At 52.5% G+C, this 11184-nt stretch overlaps 1 non-coding gene and 1 pseudogene across 1 annotated transcript; both read left to right on the forward strand.

Annotated features, from left to right (window-relative positions):
• The first annotated feature begins 8095 nt into the window (after positions 1–8095).
• Positions 8096–9890, forward strand: LOC146861818 (18S ribosomal RNA; annotated as a pseudogene).
• A 709-nt stretch (positions 9891–10599) lies between these two features.
• Positions 10600–10752, forward strand: LOC146861819 (5.8S ribosomal RNA). The gene has a single exon (XR_014978666.1). It is a non-coding gene; the product is annotated as a 5.8S ribosomal RNA (ribosomal RNA).
• The last annotated feature ends 432 nt before the right edge of the window (positions 10753–11184 follow it).

Below are 11184 nucleotides of genomic sequence, written 5' to 3' on the forward strand. Positions count from 1 at the left end.
TTTTAACACATATAACAAAAATACAAACAATTCTTCTACAAAAAACATACATATAAAATATAAACTAAAATACATAACATTAATTTGAAAAACTATATTTTAACAACTATATTTTTGCAAATGATACTAAACTCTTTGATATTTTTTAAATCGATATTACTTACCTTAAGTCGATATTCATGATCACGATATTGTTGCTGTTGATATTTCTGAACCACAACATTTTTTATTCGATATTTGTGCAATTCGATATTTTTATTTGATATTCTGTCTCTGCACCTAATTGTGTATTGCTTACATATTTGGTTACATGTTTATCGTACTGTGCCTTAACTTTCATTGCTTTTTCTCCTATAAGGATTTAAGTGTCTGTCATCTCTTTCTGATCTGTGGAAATTTTTTATTTCAATCATTCTGAAATTGAGTGCACTGTCCAATTATTTTCCTTACTGAGTCCATTGTCTTTTTCCATCTTGATGGTCCCAATATCACACCATTCACTTTCTATGCAATGGGCGCTTGCTGCCTAAATAATGACAGTAGGGCCCTGATTTCCTAAGCTTTAACGCAAGGCAATGTGCTGTGCTGCTTTGCGTAAAAGGAATAGAGCAGAAATGTGCAGCAACTGCAATGATTTAGTGAATTCCTGCTCTCTCATAGTATTGGCACACTTCAGGCACCCTAAGGCCAACACAGGCACCTTAGCGTATGGTGCAAGGGTACCTGCTTTTACGGACGGATTGTCTTTCTGCACAAAAACAATCCTTAGAGGCGCATTCCTCCTTCTATGTGTACTGCAGAATGCAGCCCATAAGGAAAGATGAAATAACAAAAAGTACTGAAGATATTTCTCCTTGTTACACCTCTCTCAGATAGGCGCAACTTTTTGGCGCAAACCCAGGTTTACTGCCTTTAGTAAAATGGAGTTTAACTCAAAATAGAGTGGATGCATGGTAACTCCCATGTGCCACCCATGTAACACCTACATGAAACAGTGTACGACAACATGGCACCTTTGTTACTTTTATTTTATAAAGCTATGCAAGGTGATGTAAATCAGCCCTTGCGTGGCTTTGTGAATCCCAACTAGCATTATGGATCGTGGCTTTCCAAAAAAAAAGTGGCAAATCCATGATGCAAAATGTTAGTAAATTTGGGTCTGAGCATTTTGCTTGTGCTTCACATACTAGCCTCAATAGCGTCCGCTTTCTTTGCAAAGTGGTGGTGGGAGGGGGAAGGGGGAATACAATCCAAAAACATCACAACGACAATTAAAAATATATAAAATTGCACTTACCTCCCGCTGTGACTGCCATCGCTTTGCTTCCGATCCTCACCTCCCGGATGTCCAGGAACTGCTGCACACTGGACAGGCTCCCAGATGACAATTCCAATCCCTCTGTCATGCTGTTTATACTATTCCCAGCATGAGAGAAGCACTGGGATTGGTCTGAGCGCCCTGGTTTGGTCTCTCAGATATGGACTTGGAGCCTGTGTTGGTTCTCCACCCGGCTGTACAACACAGCTCGGTTTAAAGAAAGGCAATATGGCTTTTGCGGTCTCTGAGAGGGTCCACCACACCACTGCCCTGTCCTGAGACCACCAAAGCCATAAAAAACGCTTGCCAGAGTACTACTTTTAAAGTCTCTGGTGGGCAGTTCTTTGGCAGTCCCACAGCAATGCCTTTGAAAAAGGCACCGCAATGGGAGCATCAAAGGCAGTTCCTGGAGGGCATGGACTGTCAAGTCCATTCCCTGCAGGGACTGGGGGTGCATGCAGATGGGAGGCGGGCACAACATGTGCACCCCTGCATGCACTCCATGGCGATGAGGCACAAGGAGTCCCTGAAGGGCCCCTTTGTCTCCTCACTGCCACACTTTTCATGGTGCTTTCACCGCCATGAAAAGTGTGGTGGTGAGGAAACTAGCAATATGCTTGGCGGGGCCACTGTACATATCTGCCTCAAGACGGCCGCAAAGCAGTTGCGACGGTCCGCCCACCCAGGTTACATTGGGGCGGGCCGACCGCCTGTACGGCAGTTCCCGCACCGCGACTATGGCTACAGCGGTCCGATGGACCACCTTAGTCAAAATACTGCCCTAAGTGTGCGTGACTGTTTGGCTGGCCCCAGATGGCCGGACAAATCGTCATCACACTTAGCAGTGCCCACCACTCCCCCCTCGTCCCTGGTGCTGCAGCTGCAGTGTCAGACTCAGTATGGATGGTCACGCCTCTTCATCGGACTGACTGGCAGCCTGCCGAACAAAAAATAAAATGAGAATTAAATTGTTTTATTATCATTTTTTATTTTTTCTCCTTTGTCTCTGCTGGCTTTCAGCAGGGGGTGACACTCCGCCGCCATAACTGAGGAGCCTCCCATGGCTAGCCTGTGATATTTTGAGAATTATTTCAGTTAACTCATACTTGTTCCAAGTTCCATCTTTCTCTCGTGGAAAGCACGAAACCTAAACCCATTCCCAGAGTGTCTAACTTTTTTATAATGCATTTGCTGTTCTGCTTTTTTTTATTACGCTTGCTTTAAAATGCCATTGATCTTTCCCCTTGCATTGGTACCATAAATGTAATATGGTCTGTACTGTTATAGTTCGTGCATTTAGATTTACATTTATTAAAGCTCTTTTTTCCCTTAATTTTCCTTTTCTTTAAAGCCATGACTGATTTTTTTTGTGTGCGGTGTGAAAGGCAATTGGTTGGTTAAAGGCTTTAAAATAAATGAAGTAAAGGAAGGACAGTTCCTTCAACCAATGGCTGTAACACTGGCGGATTAAAATGTGAGTAACACGAGGAGCCACCCTCTCCCCTCTTACCCCCCCCCCATTTCTCCAGATGTTTTTATATGATTATTATTTCTATAGGTTTAGTGGATGATTGTTTTGAATTTTTGTCCTGTCAAAGTCTTATTATGATTGAAATATGTATTGTGATGTCTCTATCTTCAAAAAACAAAAAATAAAAAAATAAAAAAAATGTGAGTATCTCCTAAAAAATCAATGATTGGTAGGCTGACATTTTGCCCTTCGTTAATTGATGGTACAAATTCTGCAAGATATCTGAAATTGGATCCAGACAAGCATGAAAATTTACATTGTTTATTCTGGCACCACGAATCCAGGTTGATCCTGTTAGAATAGAAAAGTCGTCTAGTGGATTGGCAAAAGGTACTTCCGGCCCATTGCATCTTTTATCACATTCCTACAATTTATCTCATTATATGGCCATACCTGCTCTGTTAAACTGATGATAACGTAGATATAAGTCACTTACGTGCCATACATGAGTGCACTGAAAACATGGAGATGTCTCAAATGAGGTCAACGAAAATGTGAAAATACAGCAAACATGGAAATATGAAAACATGATATCATTTCCCTTCTCTTTCCCACAACCATGTAGTGAATGATACAATCAAATGACAAAAGCAGTAAAAATTAATGATATTTAGGCTAGTTGCCACTTCTGCACATCATGTCCGGCTGCTGGTGGATTCTAAAAGTGGTAGGGCAATGAATGAGTGAGCAGCCAAGTCGGAATTTAAGGAAGGCCTTGGAGCTTTTCTTGCTGCGTGAAAAGTTAGGGAAAAATTCTGTTCATTCTAAAGTTTTAGGGCCAGATGTACAACCGTTTTTGCTGTCGCACATGGATTTTAGGCCTGTTTGCGACCGCAAAAAACCTGTGGCCCATGCACCAACCCTATTTTGCGAGTCGCAAACAATTTGTGACTAGTAAAATAGGGTTTAGCGACTCGCTATTAGGAAGGGGCGTTCCCTTCCCAATAGTGACTCCAAAAGCTATGTAAGGATGTTTTGAGAGCACAATGGTGGTCGCAAAACACTACCAGTATACTACCCTCCCCGGAAGGGTGGTAAAGTACTCCCAAAAAGGAAGGGGTCCCAGGGACCACTGCCTGCCCTTAAAAATGAAAATGAAAAGTTAAATTTTTATTTTTCAAATGCACCCCGTTTTCCTTAAAGGAAAACGGGCTGCATTTTTTAAAAAAACTGCTTTATTTGAAAGCAGTCCCAGACATGGAGGTCTGCTGACCCCAGCAGGCCACCATCCCTGGGAGTGCCAGCCATTCCCAATGGGGTCGCAAATTGCGTCAGCCTCATTATTTTTCATGAGACATGCATTTTGCGACCCCATTGGGAATCGCTAACAGTGTCTCAAACCCTGTTGTACATAGCATTTTGCGACTCGCAAATTGCGACTCACAATTAATCGCAATTTTTGAGTTACAAAATACTATGGTCATACATCTGGCCCTAAGTATCAAGAAATCTTACTAGAGAAATTTAAAAAATGACTCAAAGGCCTCAAACCCACTTTAACACCAGTCGCTAACCCTGTCTATTGTAAACAGGTACAGTGGTCAGCAAACAAATGCAACATTGCTACACTGGCAATTCCCATACCTCCGTGCATTACAATGACTTGAGCCCAAGGAAAAATAAGGAAACCTGCACTGGCTGCTGCCTGGAAAGGATGAAGTGCATTTGAAAAAAGGTTGAAATGTTGGTATCTGCTTGCATTCACACAGATAGATGGTATGAAATCGGAGCAGGCCTCTACCACGGCATACAACGCCTGCCCTTGAATCAACATCAGCCTAATTGTAATGGGAAACAGAATTTTTTTTTTAAAAATAGCAAAGTGAATCAACAAGAGTTGGCTCATAATTTATAGTTGTCCCGCAACAAACACTGCGTTTGTTATATTCTGTGTTTCCGTTGAGGAAATGATTTAGTAAATCAAATGGTACTGTATCAAAAAATCTTATCATCGACTGCAATTTTTACCCAAGGAGTAAAGAACACTTGTAACAACTAAACCAAGATGCTATCAAAGTCAGCATATGGGCAAGTAAAATTCCACTCACCAAGCATCTGTGCAACTATAAAAAACTTTCCAAATTTAGTGAAGGGAGGTCTGGGCCTGCGGTGGCGCTCATAGTGACCCCTCCCTATACCCCATGCACTGTTTGAGGTAGTCAGAAGGAGGGGTACTGATGGGCTGCCAAATGTCTGCTATTCCAGCAATCATGCATGTCAGTCCAAACATCCGGCATTGGAAGATACACTTTTGAATCTGACAGAAAGAGAATGGTAAAATCAGCTTCTCTTAATTAGGGCTGGGCGTAGTTGGCGTAGGGCCACTACGCAGAATTTTGGAAAAAATGTGTGGAAAACGAGCGCACGTCCTGAGGGTCCATTTGCCCAGGACAGGGGTCCCTCGTGCCTGGGCAGGCTCCCCGATCTCCCCGGCCTGGCTGGGTTGAGAAGCAGGGACCGGCCCCGTGGCATGGGTTTCAGGCAGGGCCTGGGGTTTGGGAGCCCCCGTCCTGCAGCCTGCAGGACAAGGGTCCCTGGTGCAGAGTCCCGGAGACCTGCAATGCTCCATGGGTCCCGGGCAGTCCTCCCCGGGCGGCTGGGCCCCAGGAGCGCCTGCGGGCCTCCCCATGCCTGAGGCCCAGCGTGGGGTCTCCGAGCCCCCCCGAGCCCTGCAGGCCCAGAGCCCTGCAGCCCCGGAGCCCTGCAGCCCCAGAGCCCTGCAGTTCCCGAACCCTTCAGCCCCGAGCCCTGCAAGGACAGGTGGAAGCCCTCTCACGAAGGCTCGGGGCAGGCAGATTGGCGTTATTTCGGTCCCAGCCATCTGGTCGCACCTCTCCCCTCGGCCATCTGGTCGCACGCAATGCTTTCCAATGGTGCGACCAGATGGCCGGGCATGCCTGGAAGTACCGATGAGGGCTTATTTGCCTCCCGGATCTCAGCCAGGGCTCCAGGAGGTCGGGCAGGTTCGCACCTAGGGTCCTCTGAGCCTTGCGGTGCGCACAGGTTCCCAGAAAGAGGCATAGCCTTCCTCTGGTTTACTAGGGGCAGGGTATGCCAGGACACCCCTCCTAGGCTGACAGTTCTCTGCCGGGGACCAGATAGGCTATGCCCGGGCAACACCTCCGTAGGCGTCCGAGGCTCCCTCCTCCGGCCCGCAGCATGGCAAAGTGCCTGGGATGGGCTCCATGGTTCCCGGGCAGTCATCCCCCGGGCGTCCGGGCCCGAGAGCTCCATTGGTCCTTCCCAGGACTTGAGTCCCAGCCAGGGTCCCAGAGCCCCCGAGCCCTGCATGGGCAGGCGAGAACCCTACCGCGAAGGCTCGCGTGGACAAATGGGATTCCTTTCGGACTCGGCAATCTGGTCACACCTCTCCCCTCGGCCATCTGGTCGCATGCAATACTTTCCAATGGGGCGACCAGATGGCCGGGCCGGCATGGATGTCCCGATGAGGGCTCATTTCCCTCCTGGATCTCAGCCAGGGCTCCAGGAGGTCAGGCACATTTGCGCCTAGGGTCCCCTCCATCACTCAGAGCGCACGGGTTACCAGAAAGGGGGTTAGCCTTCCTCCGGATAAGTAGGGGCAGGGTATGCCTGGGACGGGGTTCTGTCATGCACAGGGAGCCTCCCCCTGCTTGGCTGGGTTCTGCGGCTCCCAAGGGCCCCGGGGAGGATTGCCTCTCCACCCTGGGCTCCGTCCTCAGTCCTCTGGGCCTAGGAGCCCCGGCTGTGTCCAGGGGCCCTATCGGGCCCCGGGTCGGTTGCTCCGGCCCTGGGCCCCGTCCCCTGGCCTGCTGCTCCACCAAGGGCCTAGGACTGGGGTCTGTCGGTCCCGTGCAGGCGTCCCCTGTTTGGCAAGGTGTCCGCGGGCCCCGGGTGGGAGGGCCCATCGGGTCCCTCTCACAGCCTCCATGGCTGGGGCCCAGCTGGGTCCCTGGGCCTTCAGTTCCCCCATGCCCCGGCACCCACTCACTCTTTCGTTGGGGCACAGAGCATCCAGATAGCTTCCCTTTCGAGCCAGGCCATCTGGTCGCCCCTTTCCTCTCGGCCATCTGATCGCACCTATCCCCTCGGCCATCTGGTCGCACCTATCCCTTCGGCCATCTGGTCGCCCCTATCCCCTCGGCCATCTGGTCGCCCGCAATGCTTTCCAATGAGGCGACCAGCTGGCCGGGCTTGCTTGGAAGTCCTGATGAGGGCTCATTTGCCTCCTCGATCCCAGCGAGGGCTCCAGGAGGTCGGGTACATTCGCGCTTTGGGTTCCCTATGTCACCTCGTGTGCATGGATTACAAGAAAGGGGGGTAATTTTCCTCCGGAATACTAGGGAGAGGGTCAGTCAGACCTCCGTGAGGTCCGGCGATTCGGTAACAGGGGAAGAAAGCACCCGGGCCCGCCCGTCGGGACTCCTAGGGGCCTGGGTATGCACCTGCCTCTCGGCCCCTTCCAGATGAACCTTTTTCTCCGAGTTTGCTTGGTCAGACCTCCGTGAGGTCCAGCGATTCTCAGACAGGGGAAGGCAGCACCCGGGCCCACCTGTCGGGGCCCCCAGGGGCCCGGGCCTGCTCCTGCCTCACGGCCCCTTCCCGATGGGCCTTTCCTTTGAGCCTGCTCACCCCAGGAGCAGGCAGGGATGTGGAGCCGGCATCCCCCCCGGGGATGCCTTGGCCGTACTCTGATCGATCGGTCCGTTTAGGGATGGACTGCATGGCCAGCCTCGGCTGTTGTTTCAGGCAAGGAGCTTCCTCCCCGCATGGACTGTCTGACTCGAGGGCCTGCCACCTGGCGGGTGGCCCTTCACCCTATCCAGCAGAGTGAAGGCCAATCGGCCCGGCAGCTTGTCCCCCCAGTGGTCTGACCTGAGCGAAGGGGTCGGGTGGCGCCAGGCCCTCGGATGCTGCTGCCCAGCAGGTACGTAGGCCCTGTGCGCCACACCGTCACCCCTCTCCACCCAGCACATTTCCACAGCAGCTCGGAACGATTGTCTTGAGGGGTGTCGCTGCCGCCAGGCTCCGGCACCCCTGCTTCTCGTTCAGGCTGCACCTCGGTCCACCAATCCCTTCCGGTGGAGACAGCTGGGCCTGCCGGTGCCCATGCAACTGCACCTCTCCACCCCTCCAGCGAGCCCTCCCGGGCCGGCGGGTGGGCTCATTCCCCCAGCAGGCTCCCGAGAGGGAGGGGTGCGCGAAGGTTGTCCGGTCGGGCAGATGGGCACGCGGCCCCCCGAACCCACTCCGTCAGCAGGTGCGGCTACCTGGTTGATCCTGCCAGTAGCATATGCTTGTCTCAAAGATGAAGCCATGCACGTGTAAGTGCACACGGCCGGTACAGTGAAACTGCGAATGGCTCATTAAATCAGTTATGGTTCCTTTGATCGCTCCATCTGTTACTAGAATAACTGTGGTAATTCTAGAGCTAATACATGCCGATGAGCGCTGACCTCCCGGGATGCGTGCATTTATCAGACCAAGACCAATCCGGGCTTACCCGGCAGCTCTGGAGACTCTAGATAACCTTGGGCCGATTGCATGTCCCCGTGACGGCGACGATACATTCGGATGTCTGCCCTATCAACTTTCGATGGTACTTTCTGTGCCTACCATGGTCACCACATGTAGCGGGGAATCAGGGTTCGATTCCAGAGAGGGAGCCTGAGAAACCACTACCAAGGCAGCAGGCGTGCAAATTACCAACTCCCGACTCGGGAAGGTAGTGATGAAAAATAAAAATACAGGACTCTTTCGAGACCCTGTAATTGAAATGAGTACACTTTAAATCCTTTAACGAGGATCCATTGGAGGGCAAGTCTGGTGCCAGCAGCCGTGGTAATTCCAGCTCCAATAGCGTATATTAAAGTTGCTGCAGTTAAAAAGCTTGCAGTTGGATCTTGGGATCGAGCTGGCGGTCTGCTGTGAGGCGAGCTACCGTCTGTCCCAACCCCTGCCTCTCGGCACCCCCTTGATGCTCTTGACTGAGTGTCCTGGGTGTCCGAAGCGTTTACTTTGAAAAAATTAGAGTGTTCAAAGCAGGCCGGTCACCTGAATACTTCAGCTAGGAATAATGGAATAGGACTCCGGTTCTATTTTGTTGGAACTGGGGCCATGATTAAGAGGGACGGCTCGGGGCATTCGTATTGTGCCGCTAGAGGTGAAATTCGTGGACCGGCGCAAGAAAAACCAAACAGAAAGCATTAGCCAAGAATGTTTTCATTAATCAAGAACAAAAGTCGGAGGTTCGAAGACGATCAGATACCTTCGTAGTTCTGACTATAAACGATGCCGATTAGCGATCCGGCGGCGTTATTCCCATGACCCGCCGAGCAGCTTCCAGGAAACCAAAGACTGGGTTCCGGGGGAAGTATGGTTGCAAAGCTGAAACTTAAAGGAATTGACGAAAGGGCACCATCAGGAGTGGAGCCTGCAGCTTAATTTGACTCAACACGGGAAAACTCACCCGGACACGGAAAGGATTAACAGATTGATTGCTCTTTCTCAATTCTGTGGGTGGTGGTGCATGGCCATTCTTAGTTGGTGGAGCAATTTGTCTGGTTAATTCCGATAATGAACGAGACTCCTCCATGCCAACTAGATACGCGACCACCAGCGGTCGGCGTCCAACTTCTTAGAGGGACAAGTGGCGTTCAGCCACACGAGATTGAGCAAAAACAGGTCTGTGATGCCCTTACATGTCCAGGGCTGCATGAGCGCTACACTGAACAGATCAGCGTGTGTCTACCCTTCGCCGACAGGTGCGGGTAACCCGTTGAACCCCGTTCATAATAGGGATTGAGATTTGCAATTATTTCCCATGAACGAGGAATTCCAAGTAAGTGCGGGTCATAAGCTCACGTTCATTAAGTCCCTGCCCTTTGTACACACCGCCCGTCGCGACTACCGATTGGATGGTTTAGTGAGGTCCTCGGATCGGCCCCTCCGGGGTCGGCAACAGCCCTGGCGGAGCGCCGAGAAGACGCTCAAACTTGACTATCTAGAGGAAGTAAAAGTTGTAACAAGGTTTCCGTAGGTGAACCTGCGGAAGGATCATTAACGGCGGAGCGGCCCGAGCGACCGACGGCACCAGCCCGAAGCCCTCGGCCTCCTGCAAGCACGCACCGTAGGCACAGGGCCCAGCCCTGCCCTGGCATGCCCCGGCCGGCGCAGTCGTCCGCAGCCACATGGGGTGCTCGGGTGAGGACCGGGACTTCGGTGGGTCACTTCTCCCTGGGGAAGGCCCGACTGACGTGCGAAGGACTGGGGACGGGGGCGGTCCCCATCCCCTGTCCCTCTCTGAGATAGAACCCAAGCTCACCCGGCATGACCCCCACCCAGGTGAGGGTGGTGGTGGGCTGATTGCCAGCCCGCTGGCACGGCTCGGGCTGCCCGGCGACGGACGGCTGATGTGCAGGTGGGGCGACCCTCCCTCGTTGCCAGGTACCCAGTCTGACCCGGTCCCGTGTGGCCGGGTTGAGGGGTTTGAAGACTCGCTTGGTCCCTCCTGTGTTACCCCAGGAGGGACCGGCGGCTGTGGGGCTGCCTGCTCCCGTCGCTCCGGCAACCCCCTCCCTCGCCCCCTCTCCCGTGCCGAGCACCTGGCAATGTTTTTTTTCTCTCAACGGTGCAGTCTGACTCCCAGAGGGGAAGCCTTGAAAGGGGTGCCCAGGCCGTCTCGCCGCGCGGGCAGCGGATAGACGGCGTCACCTTCCTCCCGCCTCTCCTGCGCCCGCAGGTGGGTGAATGTTTTCGAAAAGTTGCCTGTGACTCTTGGCGGTGGATCATTTGGCTCGCGTGTCGATGAAGAATGTAGCTAGCTGCGAGAATTAGTGCGAATTGCAGGACACATTGATCATCGACACTTCGAACGCACCTTGCGTCCCGGGTTCCTCCCGGGGCTACTCCTGTCTAAGTGTCGCTCGGTCGTCAATCGCCCCGGGGCTTCCCCAGGACGTGGCTGGGGCCTTAGCAGGGTGAGCTCTGCTTCCCCTTCTTCCCCCACAAGGTCAGACCCCCGATCGCCCGTGGCAGGGTCCCTCGCCGGGTCCTGCCGCGGAGGTACGCCGCCGGCGTGCCTAGCCCCGAGAAGGGGTCTGGCGACCGGTCTGCCCCAGGCCCATCCCGGGGCACCTGGCTGCATGCCATGCGTGGCTGTCTGTGGTGTCCCACCAGCTGCCCGCACGCACGCACCTCGGGTGCCCTCCTCCACGGTCGGCTTCCCGGCAAGGGCGAAACCCCTCCAGATACGATCCGGGAAAAGAGGGCACGCGCTGCCGGGTATGCCAGGCCCCTGCTCCGGCAGGGGTTCTGGCATTCCCCGGCTCCCCCTTAACGGCCCGGCGTTTTCTTC

This window comes from Triturus cristatus, chromosome 2_2 (genome assembly GCF_964204655.1).
Source record: "Triturus cristatus chromosome 2_2, aTriCri1.1, whole genome shotgun sequence".
NCBI lineage: Eukaryota > Metazoa > Chordata > Amphibia > Caudata > Salamandridae > Triturus > Triturus cristatus.